The following is a 26,069-nucleotide window of genomic DNA, read 5'->3' on the forward strand; positions in this document are numbered from 1 at the left end:
AATTAGATCCAAGTAGCTAATGAAGTTCATGACAGCATGCAGCAAAATTCTGTATAGGAAGGTTTTTTTTCCTTCTTTACATAGTTTCCCATGTTCTAAATTAGTTGTTTTAGTGTTATCTATGTGTTTTTGTTTCATTTTAGGGTATCAGTGGGATAATACTAACTGCCAAAATAATTCATTTTGTCTAACTGCCAAAATAATTCATTAGTTGTAAAGCTCCATCCTGGGGAGTTATCTTGGCTAAACTGTGGATAATGTGCCTCTTAGTTTAGACTGCTGAAAAGTCATTATGGTCAATGACTGACCCACAGCCACCATGTAAAAAACCTGGGATTAACTAGAAAGTAAAAACTGCTGGAACAACCTGATTGTGCCAAGAGGTAGTATGTTAAATCTATGTAGAAGTAACAGAAGTTACAGGAAAAAAGCCAGTGATTACCAGGATGTCACATCATTTATGAATCAGGTTGCTGAGTCTTTGAATCTTGAGATGATATTTAAGTCAAAATTTCAAGAGTAGGTATTCTGAGGTCAGAATCAATAGTGGAGTTGGGTATTAGTCATTTGAATAAAAAGCCGGCTTTTGAGCTTGACCCCTTTTCTCTCAGTTCCTATTCCTAATTATCCTACTTTTCTTAAAAATGTCACTCACAAACTCTTTTGCTGTGAGAGTTAATGGTGAGGTGCATAAAATACACATAAAAGTTTCAAAAGTGAAGTATAAATAGCCACAGCCTTTCAAAGTATTATTCAGGTTTAGGAAAACAAGTGCCTTTACATATCGTTCGAGCACCTGAGGATGATTCTATCTGCAGATGGGCCTTTAAATAAGTGTGAGTTTGCTGCTGCTTCTCAACTCCCAGTTGGATACTGAAAAAAAAAGATCTTTCTCAATTTCCTGTTCTTGTGCCTTATTAAAATCCTTCTGTTGCCCCCACCGCCACCCCTGCCTCTTTCTTCTTTTCCCATCTTTTTGTGTGGAGGATGTAATCCACAGTTCCCAGCAGTGATGATGCATTTGAGTCAGGAGGATGAGATTGTGACCCAGATACAGTGCATGAGAAATGAGTGATGGGAAGAGAGAGAATGACGGGGGGGTGGGGGGGGGGTAAGAGAGAGAGAGAGAGAGTGAGCAGTGGTGAAGGGTTATGAGTTGTACAGTTATTTCTAGCTTTGAATGGTTTCCAAATCTCATACATTCACAGACAACCTCGCCAAAGCCCACAGCTGTCATGCATTTTCAACAGATTCCACAGGGCCTAGATGAGGTTTGAAGGCATTCCTTTGCTCTTACACATTAGCTAAAAGGAATTACCGTAACATCTGATATTGTGGAAGTGGGACATTTGCCATCCTGACCTTGCCCAAAGCAGTCCGGAAATAGGGGTCTAAGAATGTATTATCTCATATGGCCCCTAAAGGTCACCAGGGGCCTGTCAGTGGCATTCTGAGAAAATCCAAGCACCTAATATGCTCTGCATTTGGAGAAACTGGGCTGCTTTATATGGACACAGTGGGCAGACACATGTTCCCATTGCTCGTTGGATGTTTGTCATTGGAAAGGCATGTTCCACTGGAGAAATTCCCAACTGTCAGTAATGTGCTGATATACCACAGCCAATCATCAGAGGATGAGCCAAATAAACAGGATGTTCACAATGTGTGTGATTGCATGAGTGTGTAACAAAACTTCTGCCCATTTCACAGCCTCATAATGGGATTGACATGCATTGCTTAATGCATCTGTCTGTTCAGGACAGAAAGGCATAAACACCATGGAAACCATGTGTAAGAAAGCCCTTTCTTTGGCTAGATGGGCTGTTGATATGACGGGATGAAATCTGGTATAAATTGGGAAAGAACATTGCTTTAATATTATGAGTTTACTTGCTGGGAAGTGCCTTGAATTCATCCAAACACAGATGAGAAGGAATAATCAGTTAATCAGTAGCTATTGTGAGTTAACAAAAGGGGCTGAGTCGATATGAATATTTTTACATACCAGTGGCGTCATCTTCATTCTTTCTTCTTGTAAGACACTCATTAGTTGAATTATTTATATAAATGTACAGAAACGAGTCAAAGTTAGGTCATTGCCCTTTTTGTTTGGTATGCTGCTACTGTTAACAATTAGTTTCTAAATATATTCCCGAGGCAGCAATTTGGGAAGGGGGAGTAGTGGTTCCTTCAACACTCATGTGTAGATAGGTTCTTGGAAAAATAACATCAGGTATCCTGTTAAGTGTCAGACCTTTTACTTCTCTGAGAATTCAAATCCCCTTTGCTCAAGGTGGCACATCCATTCATGATAATAACAGTAATAAATAAGATTTATTATACATTTCCTGTTTGATGGTACTGAGCTAAGCCTTTAACATGCATTAACTCTTTTCTCACAAAACATATAAGATTGATACTATTATTATTACTATCATAATGATAAGAAAACCAGCAGTCAGAGAAGATAGTAGGCTTTTAAGAAGGTAGAGTTAGTGACAGAGCAAGCTGGAACATGTATTTGAGTACTGAATCCATGAATTTAACCATTTCACTATGTTACCATTGTGTGTCCCTGCTCTATGTGAAATTTGATTCTATTACAGTCTCTGGTGTTAATTACTTTATTGCATTGAAATGTGATTTGTATTTCCTTGAACAGGACTAATGCACAAATATAATTTTGGTATCCTAGGGTCCATCTGTATAGAATATTTCACCAACCTAGTACAGTTGAGGAACGTGCCATGAAGTCTTTATAATGATTTTTCTCTGTTGTTAAGTTTTGGTCTTTTAATTGTGGTTATGATGTGCTGCTTTTCAAACATTGCCCAAGATGAACTGATTTAGGAAAAAATCATATGTGCCAGGATGCTACCTCCTAATAATGTCAACACTTTCAATAGGTTTTATGTGATAAACACAGCAGGAAAGAAAAGGAGTTCTGAGTGTACAGAATCTGTGTGTTTATATTGGTTTATGAGATTGTTAGAGACTTGTACTGTATCATCTGGTAGAAAGCAGTACCACATAATGGTTAGGACTTGGGCTCTGGAGTTTCACTACTTAATGATCTGTGTGACCCTGAGCCATTTCATTCATGTCTCTGAGCCCATTTCTTTCATCTGTACGGTAGGTATAAGATAATAATTTTTTATAAGATTATTGTTAGGATGAAATGAGAGAATCCCTGTAAAATTCATGGCTCCTAATAGGTATTTTAAAGAATGCTCCGAAATGCCTTTCAGCACTCTTCATTGCCTACCCTTGTACTGTTTCTCTTTGAGTCCTTATCACAGTTAGACATGCTGTATTACACTTGTTAAATGTCATCTCCCTAAACTAGAATATAAACTCCCCAAACTCAGGTATATGTCCTTCTCTCCCATGCCCTCATTGCCTAGAACAGCACCTGACACAAGCCTAGGCCCTTATGAATATTTGCAGATAAATAAATGACAGCTATTTTATTATCATCATGATTATCACTATCACTACGGCTCTTATTACCATGTGTTTCAGACTCAGATACCATGCTTAAGAAAATCCTAAAAATACTGTTTAGATTTGAATAGTTACCAAAAGGCTTACGAAATATTTGATTTCTGATCATAGAAGTTTATAGGAACATCAGAGCACATTGAGTTTAACCTCTTCAATTTATAAAAGACTTAGAATACTCCAAGGCCAAGTGATGTTAACTGGTCTTACCTTAATCAAGAATTACCAAGTGGCCGCCGGGCGCGGTGGCTCACGCCTGTAATCCCAGCACTTTGGGAGGCCGAGGCAGGTGATCACGAGGTCAGGAGATCGAGACCATCCTGGCTAACGAGACCATCCTGGCTATCACGGTGAAACCCCGTCTCTACTAAAAATACAAAAAATTAGCCGGGAGCGGTGGTGGGCGCCTGTTGTCCCAACTACTCGGGAGGCTGAGGCAGGAGAATGGCGTGAACCCGGGAGGCGGAGCTTGCAGTGAGCCGAGAGCGCTACTGCACTCCAGCCTGGGCAAAAGAGCGAGACTCTGTCACAAAAAACAAAAAAATACAAAAAAAACCAAAAAAAATTACCAAGTGGCAAGTAAGAGCTGGGATCCAGGCTCCACCCACAGTCCAGTACGTGCTCTTTCTACTGTGCTCTACTGACATCTAACTTGGATACCAATATGGCTGTCCGCTCTTCAGCAGACCAGGCCTCAATGAAACCATGGCCCTACTTTATCATTGCATTTTACTCCAAACTTCTTGTCCCCTTTTGTTGAATAGTCATGGCTGTATCTTCCAGGTTTTTCACAGGAATGGATTTTCTTTTTGATGATAAAATGTGCACTAGTGACAAGTCATACATGGAAATGGCTGAGAACTGCAAGACACTGCTTGGGGCCAGGTAGAGATGCCCCTCTCCAGATAACTCAGTGAAAATTGGATACCTTTTGTCAACTCTATTTGGAGTCTTTTACTGGATTTGGGATCTCCAAAGCATTTCATACTGAGAGAGAATCAAAACAAATAATAGCTATAAAGTTTATTACTCCTCTGGCTTAGAGCTGTCTAGGAAGAAAAATGTATGAATTCATTCAATCAACACTTATCAACAGATAGTAAGAAATGGATGTGTGTGGATGGAATTTACAAATATTTTCAAGTTGCATCATTTTCCCTCAAGGCGTTTACAGTCTAGCAAAAAACAGATTTTTCCATATTAATCTTAGTGGTACATAACATGATAGTGAGAACATGGAGAGAGGAAATGAAAATAAAATTTTGAGGGAGCTTGGAGGAGGATGAGATTACTTCCAGATGGTGAATTGAGATGTTCATGAAAGAGGCAGCATTATAACTAGAATGATGGATCAGCAGTATTCTTCAAATTGCATGCATCTTAGATCACATATATTTTAAAGGTGATTTCTTAGGAAGTTTGTTTACTTCCTGACATTTTATATTCTTATGTATGCCATATAACAGATTCAAATGTATATAATGTAATGTAAGCGCCATAGCTTATTTCTCACAAGGAGGCATTTATTAGAGACATTATTATGTATTTTTTGCATAGCCACAATTATAAATATTTACATGAGTTTATAAATAATAGCGTACCAAAAGAAAAAGAAATTGTATCTGGTTCTTACACGCATACAGTATTTGGAGGCTCTACACATAGCTAAGATTATTTTTGGACATTTCTGATTTGACTTACATAACTGTTTATGCTTAAGCCACAAAAGATTTTCAAACTAAAGTCCATTATGATAATAGTGTGATGTATCAAAGGCATCCATGAGCTGAGCTCATGTTCTTATACTAAAAGTCTTGCAAAACATTTACAATGTTTACAATGCCTTCACACACTTTTTTCTCCTTATGGATGTATCTGTCTACTTAAAATAGCTGCATTTATTTTAGTAGTTGATCTCTTTCCTGGAAATTATTTTCAAAAGTAAATACAATGTTAGTTAAATAAATTTTAAGTTTTGCTTCACATTTTCAATGTATTAAGCACTACCTGGTAACTAGAAAATTGAAAGTTTTTATTAATTTGATTAATGTAAGCCATATTTTACATTCAGCAACCCCAAATTAAATAAAAACAATCATAGAGGAATTATAGAGAATGTGATTTACATCAGTTTAGTGCCGGGATGACTTTTCATTTTCTAATCTTCCCTTACCATTTCGACTTTGCCCTGTTCCTGGTCAGCTGGGAAGTTATCTGCTGTGGGGTTTCCTGTTTGCCTGTTGCTTTTCTACCTCGGGGTGCTCTAGCTACCCATTTGGCTTGCTCGCTCCTAAAGCTATGACTGCAGCCATATAGTCTTTCGTGTTTCACTTGAAACATGCTGACAGATGTGCTGACAGAACATTTTAACCAGTACACTTATTCTGGCTTCTTCTGAAGCTGATTAAGCTACCAAAACAATTCTATGTTCCTCTGCTGATTAAGCTACCAAAACAATTCTGTGTTCCTCTGAAGAACAAAGAAAGGGCAAAACCAAAAACATGAATCAAATAGAGCCAATATGGAAGATGTACAGCTTTAACAGAACATAAGAACTGTGGTGTTCAGTGGCTTTTAGAGGCCACATTCTTTCATGTGGAGAGAACATGGAATGGCTTACTGTCTTGCTATAGTTTGCTTTTACATTAGTACTAGATCTTACACTGGATTAGTCATTACTATTTGTAATAAGTCAATAAAACTTAAAAAATATCTTGGGACAGATATTTTTCTAAGTTCAGGAAAATATGAATATAGCTAGGAGAATGATTTATTTCCAGTTATTTATTGAGCTGCTATTATGTGATGAAGACTTATTTAAAGAGTAAATATTTTCTCAAGACATAGTCCCTGTCCAGGGGAACTGGTACACCATTGCTGAAACTGGTGTACCATTGCTGAAACTGGTGTGGGGTCTTCCATGGTTGAAGGAAGTCAAAGCTCTAAGCCAAATTAAGGATTTTCTGGTTGCTGATAGAATATCAGAACTGAAAGGTCTTTCAGATATCATCTACTCCTCTAATTTTATTTTATGAATATGGTAACTATAATTGTTACTTGTCAAAGATCACCCAGAAATTTTGCAAGAAAGTCATATATGAGCATATTTTTCTTTCCTCTAAATCTGATTTTTTTTCATGATATGACATATATGTTTATATTAATTTAAATGGGTCAAATGTAATTTAATTTTACTTTTATTAGTTTAGTGTATGTATGTATATGTATATGTATATATAAAACAGTAGTTCTCTCTGGAGATTGGCATTGTACATATACATGTATATATATATATACACACACACACACACATGTTCTTTGCAATAAAAATGAGATCACATTTAACCTACCATTTTGTACCTCACTTTTTCATCTAACTATTGCATGAATATTTTCAATGTGAATGAATATGTTAAGAATATTACTTTTATTGGGACTGCAAAATAGTCTATTCATCTTGTATTTTACAACATTTTACTTTGATGTAACTTTTAAAACGTTATTTGAGGTTAATATTTCCCTTTGTAAATCATTCTGCAATGAAGATCCACATAATTATATATTTATTCTCCGTTCTTTCCTTTATATTTCCAGACCTAGAGTTTCTGGGTCAAAGGAAACACATACATGCAAGACTTTTGATCCACAGTGGGCCCACCAACAACACTTTCCACTCCCAATTTCAAAATCCATAGTTTATATTCAGTGCTGCAGGACTGTAAAATCTGGCAAGGGTTAACAGGTCTATAAAAAAATCCAAACAAAACTTCTCCAGCCAGAAATATAAAGTCACAATGGCTTAGTATCCACCCAGCAGGGCTGTCATTTCCTGAAATGTATTAGATGGACAGGTGGCATCGATTAAGCTCACAGAAGAAAAGTGTTTGTGATGGAGTCTCCCCATTTCCAACCTTCAAAGGCAAGAGGATGATGATCTTAGATTTAGCAGTGGCCTCAGGAGGTGGCTTTTGTCACATCCTCATACATCTCTGATTCACATTTGCTAAAGCTGGAATGTAAAATGCATATATGAATTTATAACAACTTAGAAGTCTTCAGATGTTAATTAGAGAGCAAATATATTTACTACCTAGGGGTCATTGTGAGTCTCCTACCTCTTGTTTGAGTTTGCTTGCTGTGTGTGATTGCTTATCAATATAAGAGTAAATAAGAGTTATAATTTAATGGTTTACTGAAAGCTGCTAGATGTTTGTAATGAAAATACTAAATTCAGTGAGGTTTGCATCTATCTTTTAAAAGTAAGAATAAACATTCTAATATTTAAAAAAATGTCAAAGAGAAAAATGCACATGTACTTTTTTCAATTTTAACCTCTGGCATTTTGCTGCCTTATGTAGTACGTGCTCTTTGTTTTTCTCGGATAAGAAATAGCTGTAGATGGTTTTTCAAGCATATTGTTTTTAGGTAATGCTTTGAGATTATGCTCCTTCATGATAATTGTTGTAGACAGTTTCAAGCATGATGTTTGAGCACAGAAATTAACCTCTATTTGTGTTTCTGAAGCAGTCTGGAAATTCAAGGAAAATTGTTTTGCATTTGATTGTTTTATACCATCTGTAATTTAAATTTTTCATGTAGTAAATTATTAAATGCTATCTCTAAAGGTAAGATATTTTTTCCAGTTAAATATTTCATTATCTAAGTAAATGCTAATAGAATTTCAGATTAAATTAATATTTAAAATAAATATATATGCAATTATTTTACCATCTTTATTTTATCTCTCAAGTATAAGCTAGTTCATATTTATAAAGGAAAACTGTCCATTCAGGACATAGGCATGGGCAAGGACTTCATGTCTAAAACACCAAAAGCAATGGCAACAAAAGCCAAAATTGACAAATGGGATCTAATTAAACTAAAGAGCTTCTGCACAGCAAAGGAAACTACCATCAGAGTGAACAGGCAACCTACAAAATGGGAGAAAATTTTCGCAACCTACTCATCTGACAAAGGGCTAATATCCAGAATCTACAATGAACTCCAACAAATTTACAAGAAAAAAACAAACAACCCCATCAAAAAGTGGGCGAAGGACATGAACAGACACTTCTCAAAAGAAGACATTTATGCAGCCAAAAAACACATGAAAAAATGCTCACCATCACTGGCCATCAGAGAAATGCAAATCAAAACCACAATGAGATACCATCTCACACCACTTAGAATGGCAATCATTAAAAAGTCAGGAAACAACAGGTGCTGGAGAGGATGTGGAGAAATAGGAACACTTTTACACTGTTGGTGGGACTGTAAACTAGTTCAACCCTTGTGGAAGTCAGTGTGGCGATTCCTCAGGGATCTAGAACTAGAAATTCCATTCGACCCAGCCATCCCATTACTGGGTATATACCCAAAGGACTATAAATCATGCTGCTATAAAGACACATGCACACGTATGTTTATTGCAGCATTATTCACAATAGCAAAGACTTGGAACCAACCCAAATGTCCAACAATGATAGACTGGATTAAGAAAATGTGGCACATATACACCATGGAATACTATGCAGCCATAAAAAATGATGAGTTCATGTCCTTTGTAGGGACATGGATGAAATTGGAAACCATCATTCTCAGTAAACTATCGCAAGAACAAAAAACCAAACACCACATATTCTCACTCATAGGTGGGAATTGAACAATGAGAACACATGGACACAGGAAGGGGAACATCACACTTCGGGGACTGTTGTGGGGTGGGGGGAGGGGGGAGGGATAGCATTGGGAGATATACCTAATGCCAGATGACGAGTTGGTGGGTGCAGCGCACCAGCATGGCACGTGTATACATATGTAACTTACCTGCACGTTGCGCACATGTACCATAGAGCCTAAAGTATAATAATAATAATAGTAATAATAATAATAATAATAATAAAAAGAAAGAAAAAAAGGAAAACTGTCAATTTTAAATTTTCATTTTTGTTTACAAATTGATTTTTTTCTGATTATTGGATTCTAGGATAGCTCCAAGAAAGCTTATTAAAATTTTTATTACAGCTTGTTTTTGGATAATATAGATTTGTACTTGGTAAAGACATTCATATTAGTAAATATTATCATTTTAGATGAGCCTAGTCTACTTCAAAAATGAAGAAGAGTATATTGCTGTACTTAAATACAGGAAAGGTACATTTGCATGGAATGGAGAGATGTGAGGAAAATAAAAAAGCCCACATAGCATGGATAACTTCTGGCTCAGGGAAGACTCAGGCAGTAACTATGTGACTATTCTGGGTGATCACTAGGTAGTATGAGGGTCTTAGCCACCTGTCTGGGTGGGGTATGCCCAAGTTAAGAGTTGTGTTCAACTTGCCCTTGATAACTCCCTGTCAACCCAAATGTTTGCTCTAGAGAACAGCTTCCCTCTGTTTCATCAGATCCCTTTTCTTCTCAAATTATAGTAGAAGGCCCACTTCTTTCAGGACAGTTTCTCTAATTAACATCCAATGACCTCCAAACCATCGACATATTAATAATTCCGGATCCTTTCATTTACTCCTCACTTTTGTAATCATTATAGCTCTCATTTTTGTAAATGGGATTGTGTCTGCATTGCTTCCCTTATTAAACTAGAATCATGAATCTGGGATCATGGCTAATCTTGACTGTGTTCCCTGGAACAATAAACAAAATAGTTATAAATCTGAGCATTTCTAAATATATGCAGTCCCTAAGGGGAATTTTATACCAATTTCTTAAACATTATGTGGAAAATATGTTTATTCATTGGATTAAAAGGAGAGGAAGAAAAAGAGATGGGTCTGAGCACTGAAAGATTTATCAAAGGTTTGCTTCATGCTGTACAGTGTACTGAAACTTTGTGACATGTTACCTCACATAATCCTTGCCACTGCTCACATGGAGATACTGTTAAATCCACTTACAGATGAGGAAATGGGGAGGTTTTTTTCTAAGTTTTAGGAAGTTCAGAGACTTGGTCTAGGAAACATCATTAGTAAATGGAAGCATTGGGAGAAGATCTCAAAAAATATGTGACAGGAAAAACTCCTTCTCTTTGTCAATTCTAACATCTTCCTATTCATTTTCTACTGGGCTTATCTTAATGAAGTGAAGTAATGCTTTAAAACCCCTTTTTACATTTTAAACTTGTAAAGCTTTGGTGCTTGAGGTTTATAGTTCAGTAATTGATTCTACTTTATGGACTAAGAATTCTAGGGTGGATCATTCCACAGTAGATTCCTTAGTCACCTTATCTATAAATATAGGACCATTGAATTTTTAATCTGGAAAGGACTCTAGGGATCACTTCATTCTGTACAACCATTATAGAGATTCTCTGGTTCTTAACAAAAATATCCAATTAAAACCTGTTGTGAAAATAAAAAGACAATGATTTTTCATTGCAGTGTAGGGCTGAAAATATCATTTTATTATTATTAGTAGTGTAGTATTATATTGGCTTGGTAGGCATGCCAGCTCACATGGTTAGTTACTTGGTCATCATATCTTACTTGAGGGAATAGTGACTATTCTAAGTTATATTCTTTTTTGGTTACTATGTCATATTTGTTTTCAAATGAAATGTAATTCAGACTGCCAATTCTTGTCAAGTAACGCCTAAATTGTAATACTTTACAGTGTTAAACACAACTTTCTACCAGCATAGTACAGAATATATTTTATTAATAAAATATTAATAAAATGCAAACTGTAGAGAAAGAAATTGACAATTGCAGAAAGATGTCCCCAGAAAGCAGATCAAGTTAATTATTAATTACACAATAATTCCCCTCCAAATATGAATATCTTTGGCTTAAAAGAAAGATCTGCTTTATGATGTTATAAACATATCCTTCCCTGGAGCAGTATTGATAATTAATGCCACATACTGTTGGTTAGAATTATATATGAGTTTGGTCATAAATGTTCTCATGCACTTTAAATGTCAATAAAATAAATAGGCTTTATTATTTCAAAATGATTACTTGCTCCCAGACACTGCTACTTTGCAGGAGAGGATGGCTGCCTTGGCACATAATGAAGTATTACAGAGACATGCCGTAAACATTTGGAAGACACACTCTTAGCTCTCAGGCAATGCAGCACGGGGAGCATATAAGGGCATAAGGAATATGCTTGAAGAAACCCAATCCCTGTCCTTGCTTCCACTTGTGCTCTCATAAATCAGCTTGTTAATATCTTAAGCTTAGAAATAATTTTTAAAAAGGACAATGTTCCTCTTTTGTGGCTTGCAGGGCCAAGTGCTTTGTTTCTGGTCACTCTTACTTTCTAGATACAGCCTTTGTTATTGTTTTCGATTTGAAACAGGGAGTGTCTTGCTCTGTTGCCCAGGCTGGAGTGCAGTGATGTGATCTCAGTGATCCTCCCACGTTAGCCTTCTGAGTAGCTGGGATTACAGGCACATGCCACCATTCCCAGCTAATTTTTTTTTCCACTTTTTTCTAGAAACAAGGTTTTGCCATGTTGCCCAGGCTGGTCTTGAACTCCTGTCCTCAAGTGATCTTCCTGCCTTGGCCTCCCAAAGTGCTCAGATTATAGGTATGAGCCACTGTGCCAGATTCTTTTATTTTTAAGAAAATCCCCAAATGTTTAACTTCTGTAGGCAATTTTATCCCACATCAAGAGAGAAGGACTTGTATATATTCTTATTTCATGACATATTAAAAACGTGAGATCGACACATAGGTAATGAATAAGAGGAGTTAGTCCTTGCCATAGGAAGAATTATCAATTGAATAAAAAACTGAAAATAGGACTTCCAGTTTCAGCTTTAGCATATAAAGAGCTTGGAAGTTGTTATGTCTGTCTTCACAAGAAAAAGCTAATCAAATTGTGAACCAATGATTTTTCTTGAATCCATCAGGGAATAGACATTGCAAGGCAAATTTCCACCCTAAATTTCAGAAAGACAGGTGAATCCAGAGTCGTAGCTGAGCTCTGCTTACCTGGAGCAGAAGCTGCTTGCATTATAATACAGTAAGAACACCTAAATGTTAATTTTGAAGAAATGCTGGAGGCTAAGTGTGAACTAGAGGAGAGTGAAAAACTTGTGGGGGTTGCAATTTTATGGGGCCCTCTTGCTTTTATGAGCTTTTACTCCAGGAACTTCACTGAATTCTCACAGTGAAGATCCAAGATTCTCTTGTGGCTCTATCATGGGGGGCAAAAGAGTAATTCTTGCTAGATACTCCAAGACAGTTCTCCATAACAAAGACTTATGCTGGAGGAGAAAAAAGTTGACTAGAGTATATTCGAGCTGGGGGAAGGGCATTCTCAATCCAGTTACCTCTAGCCTTCAGGTCTCACCCGAGGGGGAAATATTATACCACTGAGGAAGCACTTGTGAAGGTCACAGCCCAGAGGCACAGGATCACTAAGCACACAGAGTTATGCGTAAAATTATAGAATGCCTGACTTTCCCCATAGCTTAGCATCACACCAACAGGGGTTCAGTATAACAACAGTGTATTACAGTGGAAAGAACTGTAAAATGCAGAGTCTCTGAAGAAGAGTCTTAAGGAAGCCCAAAGTCAACAATGAAGATAAAAACAAGGACACTAGAGAAATTTGAGTCCTGTGGCACTTAGAGTTACAGCAAACATTAATAAAACATGTCTGGGTTTTAAAAATTTATAAAGCATGCCAGAAGTCAAGAAAAACACAGTCTGAAGGGAGAAAGTAAGAATCAGACTCAGACCTTGATATAACACAGATGTTGGAATTATCAGACAGGAAACTTAAGATGACTATGATTAACGTGTTAAAGGTCCTAATGGAAAGAATAGGCAACATGCAAGAACAGATGGGTAATGTAATCTGAGAGATAAACACAACAAAAATAAAAAATGAAAAAAAATAAAAGAAGTGCTAGAAATCAAAGACAGAAATGAAGACTCTATTTATCAGTAGAGTGGGCATGCCAGAGGAAAAACCTAGTGAGATTGAAGATAGGCCAACAAGAACTTTCCAAACTGAAAGGCAAAGAAAAAGAAACAAAGAAAGAAAGAAAGAAAGAAGGAAGGAAAGAAAGAAGGGAGGGAGGGAGGGAGGAAGGAAGGAAGGAAGAGAAAAAATCAGAATACCCAAGAACTGTGGGGCAACTGTAATAAGTATAAGTTATGCATAATTGGAATACCAGAAGGAGAAAAGGGAACACAGCAAAATAAATATTTGACATAATAATGGCTGAGAACTTTCCAAAATTAATCACAGACATGCAGCACAGTTCCAGAAAGCCCAGAAAACACCAAGAAAGAGAAAAAACAAACAACAAACAACTGAACAAAACAGCAACAAAAAACACCATGAAACTATACCTAAGCATATTATATTCAAGCAACAGAAAAGCAAAGACAAAGAAATCTTGAAAGAAGCCAGAGGAAAAATAATACATCTTATTTGTAGATAAAGAAGGGATAAGAATTATAGTGGTTTTCTCATCAGAAACCACGTAAGAAGAGAGTGGAGGAAAATGTTTAAAGTTTGGAAGAAAAACAACCCCTATCTAGAATTCTATATCCAGTGAAATTATTCTTCAGAAGTAAAAGAGAAATAAAGACTTTCCCAGACAAAAACTGAGGGACCCGATCACCAACGAATCTGCCCTGAAATAAATGTTAAAAGAAGTTCTTTAGGAAGAAGAAAAATGATACAGTTCAGAAACTAGTGAAATGAGTTTGTTCCCTTGACCCCTTCATGGGACTTGTGAAGGGGGTGGCTCATTTACTCAGCTTGTAGCTCTCAACCCCTCATGGGAGGGGGAACATGTAGGTGAGTGGGTGCAGTGGCCAGGATGAGCACTTGTGGGGAACTGGCAGGAGCAGAACTCCATGTGGCCCACAGCGGCGTCTAGGGGTTGCCTGTGACTCCCAGATCCCCACAGGGTGTGTATTACAGTGTGCTCTTTTTGCTTTGCCAACCGTGGATGTCTAAGTGTTAAACAGCTCAGTGGAGGGTAAATATGACGGCCTCTTGCACTGTACCCAGGTCCTGTCTGGCATCCAGGAGGAATGAGGTCACAAATCACATGAACAAATTGGAGTGTAGTGAATGCGGAGGATTTTATTGCCAATGAAAAGTGGCTCTCAGTGGGAAGGGGGACTGGAAAGGGGATGGAGTGGGAAGGTGGTCCTCCTCTGGAATTTGGGTGTCCTGCCATCAAGCTGTCCCTCTGAAGCCAAGCTGCTTCTCTCTGATGTCCAGCTGCTGGTTCTCTTCTCTCCTTCTCTGCCACACTGCTCTGCTGGTAGGGCCTGGGGTTTTTATGGGTACAGGATGGGGGCTGGGGCAGGCCAGGGTGGATTTGGAAAAGGCAACCTTTAGGTTGGGAAAACAGGAATGCATGCTCTCACTTTAAGCTGCAGGTCGAGGCTTGAGGGTGTGGGCCTCACCGGGGACCACTCTCTTCTACCCAGTATTTCCCTGCCTCCTGTCTGTATCACTAGGGTTTACATGAAGAAAGGAAGTGTGTTGAAGAAGTAATGGATCAAAGTAAAATTAAATCTTTTACTTTTCTCATTTTCAATTGCATTAAAAGATAACTCTTGAGAGCAATAATTGTAACAAAGTATGGAGTTATAGTATATAGGTAAGTGAAGTGAATAACAGCAATGCATACGGGATGGGAATAGGGAATAGTCTATTATAAGGTATTTGTATTGCCCATGAAGCAGTATAGAGTTATTTGAAGGTGAAATTAGATTGATTTAAAATGTGTACTTGAAAATCTAAGCCAACTACTGGAAATATTTTTAAAGAAATATAATTGATAAGCTAAGAGAGGAAGATAAATACAACCACGTAATATAGTCAACTGAACCAGAGAAGGCAGAAAAGGAGGAGAATAAAAAGACACAAAGAACAAATGCAATAATTAGAATAATTAAAACATGATAGATATTGATTCAACTATATCATTAGTCACTATGTGGTTTATATAGATTAATTAAAGGAACATAGATCATCAGAGTGAATTAAAAGTAAATACAGAGTTGTATTAAGTTAATGCTGGCTACTATAACAACTAGTCTTCACAATTTCAGTAGCTTAACACAATACAAGTTTATTTCTTGCTCATATTAAAGATGGTCAGATATCCTAGGCAGTGGGCAGCTCCTGCTACACAGTGTCAGGGACCAAGGTCTTTCTATCTCATGGCTTCACCATCCCTAGGGCTTCATGAATTCTGCATCTAGGTGCTGCAAAAGTGAGAGAGAACAAAGGGGAAAAAGTCACACATGTTTAATTCATAAATTTTTATACAAAATATCTTTGATAATCACAACTTAATTTTATGATACTTATGCATTTTAAAGGGAAGGTGTAAATCATTAGGGCTAAGAGCAAGGAGTTCTTATGAACATCAATTTAGGTTACTCTGGTCCATGAATTTTTATAAACTATTATCTCTAAAACAAAGATGTAGTATTTTGACTAAGTTTGCCAAAATACTTTGAAATTTAAAGAAATGTAAGAAAATTTTAACCAGGTTAAAAAATTATTTGGAAAATTTTTGGAAACCAATTTTGATAAATTGTTTTGTTTATTTTGGCAAAAAGTTATATTTTGAATATTACAATAAATGGTCCAATTTGGTAAATGTCTAAAGTTAAACTGGTTTAAACAAAAAATGCTGGCCTAAAAAACTTGCCTGTCTCCTAAATTTATGACCCTTGTTTCCATTCATTTACAACAGATTTCCATTTGGATGATTTAGTAGATAATTAAATACATATGTCCAAAATTAAAAAAAAACCAACAAAAAAAATAAGGATCTTCACTGAAAGAACATTCATTATTGAAAAGACAGAATAAAGATAATTCAATTAATTCATGAGAAGCTAGGAAATAAGAAGAAAATAAAAAGCACAATGCGACACAAAATGGAAGAGAGGAATACAAATATATAAAACTATCTCAATAAATGCAAACTGATTAAACACAGATCAAAATACAGAGATTTTTATTGTTTTTAAAAAATGTATGTACTTTTTATAGGAAACAGAACAAAACAATGACATAGAAAGGTTAAAAGTAAGTAAATGGAAAATGTATCAGAAAAATACTATGTTAATTTAAGCCAAATTGATTTGAAACCAAAAAATTTTACTGAAGTTATTTTATGATGATAAATCTATTTTCCAAGAAGATGTAGCAGTCTTGAATCTGTATGTAACTAAAAGCATATCCTCAAACACACGAGTCAAAATTGAAATAAGTTCAACAAAAAAGAAACAAATCTACGTAGCAGGTTGCAACACAACTCTGTGATGTATTGGTAGATCAAGCATTCAACTTTTGTTGCATATACAGACAAATGGAATAACACAATTAATACTGGTCTAATGTGTATATATATATATAAAATACTTTATCCAACAATTAGACAAGTTAGAGATTGTTTTTCACACACTCTTGAAACTTTTAGAAAATTTGACCACATACCAGGTCACAAAACACATCTTAACAAATATCAATGAAGCCATATAATGTTGTCTGATCACAGGAAATAAGATTACATAACAATATTTTAAAATAGACCACCAAAATCATATGTTTTGAATTTTAAAGCAACACTCTCCAAAATATTCCATGCATTTAATAATGATGATGTTTATAAGAATGACATTGAGGATAATGGCAGCCAATTTCAATAGTTGCTTACTATGGGTCATGTACTGTGATATGTGCATTACATATACCTCATAAAACCCTAGGGGTAAGTTCTACTTCTATTGTTATTATTTTGCTGATGAGGAAACTAAATCACAGATCTAATGAATGATGGAGCTAAGATTCACAGTCCAGATAATTTGATTCCAGATGCTGTGCTTTAAATCACTACATTGTGATGAAATCAAAATGAAAGAATGAAACAGCAATGAAATTCTACATATCAAAACTTGTGAAAAGCAATTAAAATAGTTTTAAAACACGAGTTTTATCCTAAGTTCATTATAATAGTGTAGAAGATACACTAAAATTAATGTTCTAAATGTCAACACCAAAACTTAAAAGGAGAAAAGCAAAGTAAACTCCAAGATAGTAGGCAGAGGAAAATCGTAAAGATGGAACAAAAATTAATTAAGTCTAAAACAAGGAAACATAAATCTTGTAGATGTAAAATCTCTTTTTCATTTCACTTCATTTCATTTATTTCATTTCATTTTATTTTATTTCAATTTCATTATTTCTTTCTTTGTTTTTCTTTTTTAGACAGGACCTTCCTCTGTCACCCAGGCTGGAGTGCAGGGGCACCATCATAGCTCACTACAGTCTCGAACTCTGGGGCTCAAGCAATCCTCCTGCCTCAGCCTTCTGAGGAGCTGAGACTACAGGCATCCCCACATGCCTGGCTAATTTTTTTTTTTTTATAGAGACAGGGTCTTGCTATGTTGCCCAGGCTGGTCTCCAACTCCTAGCCTCAAGTAATCTTCCCACCCTGGCCTCCCAAAGTGTTGGAATTACAGGCATGAGCCACTGTGCCCAGTTAAAACCTATTTTTGTTTTAATGAAGACATTTATCTGACAAAACTGGTCAAGAAAAAAGAAGGCAATAAAAAATATAAATTTTTAAAACCCCAACGTGACTGTATGTAGAACAGAGATATTAAAACTCAATGTCAAGTTCCATAAGGGACCTTTATACAAATACCAGGGTGAACTGACCAACTTTCTAAAAAAGTGTACACTACCAAAATTGATAGAAGAAGAAATTAAAAATAAACCATGAATTAATCTAAAACCATCATAATCACTTAGCTGGTAGTCTAGAGCCTACCCACAAAATGGACACAAAATGAGATATGTTTGTTTACCAGTTTTACCGAACCCTCAAAAAATAGATAACATCTATTTTGGGTACTCTTTCAAAAATTGAGGAATAGAGAAGATTGCTAACTCACCAAAATCAGACAGAGAGTACAAGAAAAAAAATTATGGGCCAATTTCATTATAAGCATAGATGCAAAACTTCTAAGATATTAACAAATTCAACATATTATATGTTTCTATGAGATATATAACATTTAATTTTCAAAGTACGTAGATGAGTGTTTTATAATTGACATAGCAAAATTGTTTTCAGTAACAAAGTTGCATAATGATGAAAACATTGCCAAACATCTGGTTTCAAAATCCTGTCTTGATAGCAGGAATTATTTTCCAAAACAATCATTTTCTCACTTCTTATTAAAAGTGCCTCTTTTACGTTGGGACATATTAAGGATGGGTGTGTGTTTAAATACTGCTAAGCAGGCATTTTTCATCACAGAAAAGGTCAGAAATTTGGAATAGCTTTTTTTGTGTGTGTGTGGAAGAAAAACATGTAACTCTTCTTCAAATTCCCCAACTTTTAAGGACTTTACCATGAGACAACCAGAAAATCATTTTATGACATAGGATTTTCATGTCAGTTCCCTATTTTAATACAATACCAGTCAATATTCTGGTCCAAGGATAATTCTTAAAATATATACTGAAGTGTTAGATTTACAGAGGCTTTTCTTTAACTTGAAATGTTTCTAGACACAGAAATGTATTATATTAATTCTAACCAATTTGAATTTCAATGATGGCATTCATGATGAAAGATATGCTGTTATCATTGTAGGGCCACATTTTAAATAGCAAGGCTGAAATACTACTTAAGGAGATTACGTTTTTAAATTTCTAGTTCTAGCTCAGTTCTAGTTGAAGCACCATAATTTCAATAAACACTAATAGAAATTTCAGCTGCTATAACATCAAGCCCTCAAAAGACTTTTTGAAAGAAATATCCTTTTCTAACAGTGGAGCTAGACTCTCTAAGAGCATGTTATATGTTAGAATATCAATTACTTTTATTTGCATTCATTGGAACTGGTATTGCAAACAATTTGTCTGAGTGGAATGAAAGAAGAGACTGAAGTCCTTCAGTAACCCCTCTCATTAATTCTTTGTGCAAACAAACTCTAGTTTGGTATAAAGCAAGATAACCTAATGGATGTTTTGTAGAGGATGTGCAGCCACTTTGTTTACCAGTTAAGTTTTATCAAATAAGATGGACCAAGAAAAGCCAAGAAAAGTTTGCAGCTCTATAAATCTCAAGCTATATTTTGAACATTCCTGAAACACCCAATCTGCAGACTTCAGCTTTGAGTAGATTTATAAGAGTCAAAAGTCACAGTTCTTGCAAACAGAGGAAACAGCACATAGAGTTTTTGTTTATTTTCTGTCTCTTAAAAAAATCAAATATGGCCATCAAGGATGTAAAACACCAATAATCAACTACTGGTAGCAGAAATAAGGCCTGCGGCTGTTTTTGTCACCTTGGTTTCCACATGTAAAAAAGGCAGGTGAAGAATCTTTCAGGTTTTTTATATTTTGTTTTAACCAACTTTTTAATAAATTTGTATTGAACAATAGAGGAATTCCATGAAACATTGCAAGGAGAAGACAAAACAGTTCACTTGCTAATGGACTTAAGAATATGGACAAAATGAATGCAGTTTGCTGCAACAGAAAGATTTCTTCATCCTCATGTTGGAAGGCATTGAGTTTTAGTTCTAAAACTTTTATTTATTAGGTCTTGGAACTTTGGACAAGTTATTCAAGTCTGCTTTTTATTTCTCGTCTGTAAAATAATTGATCTCTCTGCTACATGGTGTTATTGAGAGGATTATGAGAAATCATTGATAAGAAAACTTTTTTATTTTGGTTATTTTTGTTTCTTAAAGAATCATACAAATTTAAGATATCACAATAATATTTTGTGGCTGTGCATTCTTCTGTTCCTAGAATTGACTCACAGAGGTCCTTGCTCTGGGATCGCTTACCTGCTTTGGCTGGGGAGCAATGAAATCCAAGCACAGTGGCATCAAGATGAGGTACTATTGTTTTATTAGCAGTATTTATCAGAATTAATTTTCCATTTTCTTTACATTTCATTTTAGAAGACCCTACCCAGTGGCAGCAGCAATTTTCCGTGGTCTTATTGGGTAGATGTATTTATAATGACAGCTGAACTACTGCTAAACATTTAGCTTTTCAAATGAATCAAAGGTAGAAAATAAAAGACCATCTCTGTTCCCTACCCATAATAAATATAAAGAGTTTAACCTCCCTGGACTTAGAAAAATTAATTTTGCTTTTTTTTTAATTTTTTGAGATGGAGTCTCTCTGTCACGTGGGCTGGGTGCGGTGGTGTGATCTCAGCTCACTGCAACCTCTGCCTCCTGAGTTCAAGTGATTCTCCTGCCTCAGCCTCCCGAGTAGCTGGGATTACAGGTGTGCGCCACCACACCCAGCTAATTTTTGTATTTTTAGTAGAGACGGGGTTTCCCCATGTTGATCAGGTTGGTCTCGAACTCTTGACCTCGTGATCCACTGCCTCGGCCTCCCAGAGTGCTGGGATTACAGGCGTGAGCCACCATGTCAGGCCTTAATTTTACTTTTAAGTTCTAAATTCATTGGAAAATATCCTTTCTAATTTTTCCTAGTAAGTCATTGATTCCCAAATGTTGCTTGTGAGTAATGTTTATGTATGAATAAATTTTTCACGCATTAGAGTAAGAGTAATTGATCTTAGGCCCTTGTAGTAAAATTCTATTTGTAAATCAGAATATTAGTATATGCCAAGGCTTCTGTCTAGAGCTGATCCAAGTTTTGGTTATGGAAGACTTGTGGTAATGTCCTGCTTTATCTTTAGTCTCCCATTGCCCATTTCTTTTTAAAGCAATGATTATAAATTATTTCTGTTATTAGGAGCCTTAATTAGGGAGCCCTAAGTACCTTTATTCTATTTCCTTTAAGTTCTAGTTGATTGCCAACCAGCCTGGAAGATAGAGGTTTAGAAAGACTGGGCTCTGATGCAGACTGTCCCAGGCTGCAAAAATCCTGCTCACTTTGTTTAAAGATATGCACTGCTTTAGGCTTGAGGTCCTCGAGCAGATTTCTAAGCCTGTAGCCAAACGCTTAAAACACTGAGTGAGTCATGGAATGATTTTAATCTTTCTGAACTGGAAGTTTCCCAGGGTTAGACAAGCTCTTATGCTGAAAACATAGCACAAAGTCCATTGATGACTACTGATATGGTTTGAGTCTGTGTCCTCACCCAAATCTCATGTCAAATTGTAATTCCAGTGTTGGACGTGGGGCCTGGTGGGAGGTGACTGGATCATGGGGGTGGATTTCCCCTTTGGTGCTATTCTCATGATAGTGAGTGAGTTATCATGAAATCTGATTGCTTAAAAGTGTGTAGCTCCTTCCCCTTCATCCCTTATCCTCCTGTTGCTGCCATGTGAGACGTGTTGGCTTCCTCTTTGCCTTCCGCCGTGATTGTAAGTTTCCTGAGGCCTTTCCAGCCATGCTTCCTGTACAGCCTATGGAACCATGAGTCAATTAAACCCTTATTCTCTATAAATTACTCAGTCTCAGGCATTTCTTTATAGCAGTGCAAAAATGGACTAATACAAGTACTTTCTCTGAGATTACCTCCTATGCTGTTTTAGTTAGATAATTTCCCAGTTACACCCTGATTATGGACCACCTAAGTTGGTATTGTCTCTTGGCTGTGATCTTCTCAATAACACCTTGAGATATATCAATGCTTCCTGATTTCTGTAGCTTGAGTAGTAAAGATTAATGTGTTCATGTAACATTGGATTTAGCACTTAACTGAATTTAAATAATATAATGACATCAACCATCAACTTCTCTTCTTAGGGCATTAGTAAAATGAATGTTAATTTTGGGAAAGGTCCTGAGTTTCTTAAAATTAATAAATTTTACAGAAATGAAGGACCAGCAAAGGGTGAGGACTACTCTAAAAAGCTCCTAATTTGTTGGTGGGATACCTTGATCCCATAGGAGAAGTCTTCCTAAAATGAGAATTGGTTCTCCAAAAGCCAGACATAGTTCTGATTGGAGAGGATTCACTTCTGGCCCCAGAGGACATACCACAAAACTAAGGGAATTCTAGTCTCTGACCAAGAGACCAATTCTTCATATGGTTTACAACAATTTTTGTTTTATGTGCTAAAGAATAGAAAGCTGAATAAGAAATGATTCTTGCTCTAAATAGTTTTTAAATTTTGTGGAGGCCGCAAGGCACTAATCTTACCCTTGGAAATTTCTTTTGGATACCCAGATAGCCATGGCAATGGTGTAATGTATGGGGAAATTTTCCTCTGTCATTCAAGTGATGCTTGTTTTTGGGGGGCAGTCAGCTATATATATGGTTATATTCTTAGAATCTGCATACAAAAAAGATGTCCATTCAATAATGAAGAAAAATATTTTTAAACTCTGGTCCAAGTCATTCTTTCAGGCCCAGGGTATACTTCACTCTTACTATGAATTCCTCCTCATCCCTTAGATTCTGTACTTGAGAAGTTTTCAAACGCCTTTGTTATAGCACTCATCGGTTATGATTTATGCATACATTTTTTACATTAGACTCTGAACTCCTCAGGGATAGAGACTATCTATTATTTGTCTTTTAAAATTTTGAACTAGTTTTATTTTGTTGTCAAATACAAACAAAGAATTGAATATTTGTAACAAAAAAGTTTGAATTTCTCTCTAGTAATAATTTCTAAGAGGAAACTGTCATTTTTTATTCCTTCTCCAGATGTAATTATTGACAGGTTATTAAGTAAAGTAGCATTTTCTTAGCAGTGACAGGTATGACTTTTGTCTTTTGAGGCTGTCTATAATATTAATATCTTATAATGTGAGCACATGAATCCATAATTGTCCAAATGAAGAATTCAAGAATAAATTATTTGATTTAGAAAGATTCAGAAGAGCTTGAGTCTCTGGAACTAAAGTCCACCTCAGATTTACATTTTGCATCATAATCTTGGCTTTTAGAATGCATTTAATGCGTGAGAATAATTACTGGGTACCAGTCACTGCTTTGCTTAGATTATTTTATGTACTTTGTGCATTAGATAGTTTTAATATTAGTTGTATGAGTGAGGGAGCTTTGAGGGATTATGTAATGAGCTTTAGATAATATAGGTGGTAAGCGGTCCTACCACTTTCCTTAAACAAGGAACTGTGCTCCCTTGCCTCCTTTTCTACCCCTGAGCTTCTCTCATCACTCCCTGCACCCTGTCCCCAATTTATTGACCTCAAATATTATTCTACCTTGTTGCAGACTGAAGTGAAGGTCTTAGCAGATTTTGGGACACATGGAGTTCAGCAGAGGTTATCATCGCACACTGTATTTATAGCTTCACTCAGCCGGGGGTTTTTGGCAGTTTTCAGGACCATAGAGGCCTCCTTTCAACACAGGAGCCAGTGTAAATACACAACAAAGAGACCACACCTGAGGAGGTTTTTCTGTCTATTTTAGTGACCTTGTTCGTGGCTGTGGGCCACTGGCGATCCTTCTCATCAGTCAAATATTAAACTTCTCTTTCTGAAACTTCCCTTAGGCCTGTCTGAAGATTTTTGGTTCCCATGTTTTATGAGGTGATAAAGATTTTGAGCTTTTCAAAGACAAAGCTGGTATGTATTTTTTAGATGACACTGTCATCATGATTATATTTGCTGTGTAAATTAATTTTTATTTTTTTAAAGAGTAAGTTACCACTGAAGTTCCTCTTCTACTTGATAGTTGTCAGAAGACAAGATAAGCGCTTAGGTTTTGACATTCACAATCTATGTGACAGGAGGCTGGTCAAAAGTTGGATTTCTGATACCCGATGAAAGCCATATGGTAGGGCTGGGCTAAATCAGATTGAACAAAGATCTTTCCTTCCTGTTTCTACTGAGGCATGAATACTAATAAGTTAATGTGTTTTGGGTGCCCACCAAATACCCATTTTAGAAGACCTTTAAAGAATATAAGAAATGAGTGACAAGACCCATGCACATGAGGAACTTAATTATTGAGAAAAGATTCTAACAAACTCTGGATCATTAATAGTTTGAAGGCACAGTTTTGCTTTTGTAAACTGAATATGAAAAGATGATAGGAAATAAATGGTTGAAATGTGTAATAAGAGGGTGGTATTTGAAAAGAGGAAAGCTTGGAACATTTTTGGTTTGGTACACCGACAAATGTTGAGGGGCCTAGCAGATTTGCAAAAATTGAATCTGGAAATTTGGTTCCTAGTGTGTGAGCAGTATGGTCTGAGGGTCTGAGATAATTAGCAGAAATTAATCTTAACTTGCTGGCTGTAGTTTCCAAAGAGGCTGCTGACATGACTTGGTGCTATGCAAGACAAAGTTGACATGTAATGCAAGAGATGTTAATTCTATCTGCCAAAACATTAAAAATATGCTTATTAAATAGAAATAAATAATCGCTACATATGTATCTAAAATAACCACAATGAATTTTTACAAGTATTGGATATAAATGAAAAAGTGAAAATTTCATACATCCTGCTTAGATATAGATGAAGCTGTTTTGCATGATTCTCTTTCTTCAGTATTTAATTAGGAGATTTATCTACCTTATTGTGTAACTTGATTTTATATTTTACATGTAAGAAGGTGAATCAACTTTTCTGTATTGCGACAATCTTCGTTAACATTTTCAACATGTACTTTCACTTTAGCTGATTTATAATTGCAGCTTCACTGCTTTATTGTCGTGTTTTATTCCTAATACAATGTGCTTCTGTATTTAAGGATGATATGGTGCACAAATGTTGTTAAGCATACAAATTGATGGCATAATTTGCCCTTGACCTTGGATCTTGGTAGTTGCTAGGACACTGAGGAGAGAGCTTTTTTTTGGCCATGTGGGAGACTACCAAAGGCATCAATTTTAAAACTAGACTGGAGCAATTACCATTACATTTATGTTAGAGGTTAACATTTGTGTTATTTCCTCTTATTGCCTGGCTTTACAGAATGTTATGCCCCACTGCTTTTATTAAATCCAGGTAATAGAGGAAATAACAGTGTTATTAACCTCTAACACTGATGAAAAATTAGTCTTAAGTAAAACATGGTTTAAAATCAGAACCATTGAGCCAGTACTTTAGCTGGTTCCCTGACCAAGCACAGAAAGGCTTTGTATACTCGTTGTGACCATATTCATTATGATAAAAGTAAAACAAAGTATAACACGAAATAAATCTGTGGGGGAAAAGGGATTTGATTTTAATATGTACTGTATTCTTACTAGTAAATGTTATAGGTTTGCATGACATTATATAAATAAATATTGATCAGGAGAGTACCACTTTTCTATGATTCAAAGAGGAATTCGTTTTGATAACTTGATTACTTTCACAGAAAAGCACTTAGAAATTTAATACATAATAATTGACCTCATCAGAAGTCTCTAGTTAGGTGCTTCCAAACACAACTATTGTTAAGTTGAGGATTACTTTAGAAAATTTCCCTTTTCTATTCTTGTTTGCATTTAAAACAATAATTTTTCAAAGTGATTTTTGGGATTTAGGCAGAGTTTGCTTCCCTGGTTATACAATGGTTATACATGGTTTTGTTGGGATGTTTATTCTAATTGAGACCACAAAGTTGTGAGTGAATTTATACATTTTAGGCAAATTAGGAAACACAGACTTAGTCAATAAAATTAGAATGATAATTTGTTA

At 35.9% G+C, this 26,069-nt stretch overlaps 1 long non-coding RNA gene across 1 annotated transcript in view; it reads left to right on the forward strand.

Annotated features, from left to right (window-relative positions):
- The window catches only part of LOC134761297 (uncharacterized), a 420,137-nt gene that overhangs the window by 372,942 nt on the left and 21,126 nt on the right, over positions 1-26,069 (forward strand). The window contains exons 9-10 of the long non-coding RNA XR_010139778.1: positions 20,287-20,375; positions 23,931-24,003. This is a non-coding gene — a long non-coding RNA (uncharacterized LOC134761297). The remainder of the gene's footprint in view (positions 1-20,286; positions 20,376-23,930; positions 24,004-26,069) is intronic.

The sequence above is a fragment of the Pongo abelii genome, chromosome 3, assembly GCF_028885655.2.
Source record: "Pongo abelii isolate AG06213 chromosome 3, NHGRI_mPonAbe1-v2.0_pri, whole genome shotgun sequence".
NCBI lineage: Eukaryota > Metazoa > Chordata > Mammalia > Primates > Hominidae > Pongo > Pongo abelii.